Raw genomic sequence first — 2,198 nt, forward strand, 5'->3', positions numbered from 1 at the left:
GTTCTCTCTGACCTGGCGATTGGCCTGAAATGCACTTCCACTCAACAACATACAATACAGTTCCGTGTTTTTGGAGTCGCCTGATTGTCCCCATTGTCAATTGGCGCGAACTCCACTGGTACTGGTCGTATGTCAGCGAGGTGACGGCTTGCATTGATCCTGAGCATCCTTGCCCAATTATCATATCCAATGTCATGGACAATGTGAGGCCGCCGTGGGACCGGGAAAGACAAATAGTCTACGTTACGATCCTAGCCGTGGCAAGAATGGTGATTTGGACGTCGCATCTGCAAGGTTGCTGGGGGTTGTTGTCTTTTTCTGATCAGGATCTGATCGCTTTCTTTAAACACCAACTACGGGTGAAGATCAGATGTGATAGAAGAAGGCTGCATCGTGTAGCATTTGACAGAAGATGGATACATGTAGCAAGTCTGTGTGTACGAAGAGGAGCCAAATTTGATTACGTGTTCCCCGCCTAGGTGTGGAACGTGCAGTTCCGTAATATAAAATTAAACAAGTAGCTTCCTAGCTAGCTGAGTGTGTGTTCCATCCCTCCCCAATTAGGAAGTCTCCAAGGTCCCCACCCCCTCCTACTTGCAATTTTTGTTTTCACCCCTCTTCTAAATTTCACCCATCTGAAAGAGAAAGAAATACAAACTAACCCCCATTCCATACCCACAAAATTTTCTTTTCTCCATTCACCCCCATCTAGAGGGCATCCCCACTTAGAGACTGACCCGCAAAAGCGAGGTTCCTTTTACAAACCTAGTGGAACGGGCAGTCTATCAACTAGACGGGGTTGGGAGGGTCTTACTAATAACCTTTTGTTTTTCCTTCCCCCGCCCTCGACACAAATGAATTATTGACTTATTTTTATTTTCATCTTTTTTGTTTTTACACGTCATTTTATTGACGTGTAAATGTTTTAAAAATTGAGAGTTAAGTAGGACGTCTCCCAGTATGAAAGGGTGAATGCGGTATTATGGTGAAAGAAGATATTAGCTGGGAGAAAATTTTGATTTTGTTTAGTTCTGGAGTGACAAGGATGACCAACAACCCCCATAATCCCCCCTTTTGAGTTGGCCATGTGCCTAAGTTTTTTGTTCATTGTTGATTTTCACTGTATTTTTATCTTTTCCGGCAGATACTGTAAGCAAAGACCATATGTGGGGGCAACCCCACATATAAGACCTTAGTCAATGTAGGGGCAACCCTTCATACCAATTGCCACTATCCAGCTCCCCTACTCCCCGGGGAGTTGGTCCCCATTTCCCCTTCACTCCTCACATTAAAAATCGGCCTTGTGCCTAATTTGCACGGTGGGGGAGCAAATAAATACCCTTCTCTTGGCCTTTTGGCCAAGATCAAAGTGTAGTATCTGTTCTTACTGCATGCGGTACTTATTGTGATATAAAGTGGGGGATCACTTTTCTATATTAATTTAATGTAAAATGATCACCCACTTTACAACCAGTCAGTCTCAAAGCCATTCAAGTCATTCTCCAGATCATTCAAGTTGTTTTTGAAGGATTCCAGTTATTTTTTAAGCATTGAAGTCATTGTTAAGGTCATTCAATTCATCCTTAAGTTCATTAAAGTCATTCTAAGTCTTTTTATTTATTTAAGTCATTTCAGCCCATTTTTCGGTGGTTTTAGTTTATCTTTAAGAATTTCATGTCAATCCTACATTCACGCATTCATTCATTATACGAGAGCACGTGACTAATGGCTATCGGCCTTGTTTCTAAGCAGTTAACTTCTTGTAAGTAAAAAAAAAAGAAAATACTCGAGCTGAGGTCGGAACCAAAACCTAAAGACAGTGAATTAGGCCAGCTTGATACGACTTTATAAAACTGTTTAAACTTACTTATTCTTGACATAAGAATTCTCTCATGTGAACAATTCATGCATGCGAATTAGTTAACAAACTGATAAAAATCCAATCACCCCCCCCCAAGTACCAATTTTTTAATTTTGACTCCTTTGCAACCCTTTTTTCTAAATGAAATCTGATTAAAACAATTTCCACACGTCTGATTACACTATATGCCAAATTTCATGTCCGTAGATAAAAAATCGTTGGATATATAGATTGGAATTGTGCTTATACACACATGCATTTTCACTTTTACAAATATATAGATTGGTCAGTATTCTGATATTAATATGTTGCTATTTGTTCCGGCCTCAAATCATTA

At 40.2% G+C, this 2,198-nt stretch overlaps 1 pseudogene; it reads left to right on the forward strand.

The window, feature by feature from the left end:
- The first annotated feature begins 1,337 nt into the window (after positions 1–1,337).
- On the forward strand, positions 1,338–1,561 carry LOC145288338 (U2 spliceosomal RNA; annotated as a pseudogene).
- Positions 1,562–2,198: the final 637 nt, after the last annotated feature.

Source organism: Euprymna scolopes, chromosome 11 (genome assembly GCF_053919585.1).
Source record: "Euprymna scolopes isolate OS-2025 chromosome 11, ASM5391958v1, whole genome shotgun sequence".
In the NCBI taxonomy this organism is placed as follows: Eukaryota; Metazoa; Mollusca; class Cephalopoda; order Sepiida; family Sepiolidae; genus Euprymna; species Euprymna scolopes.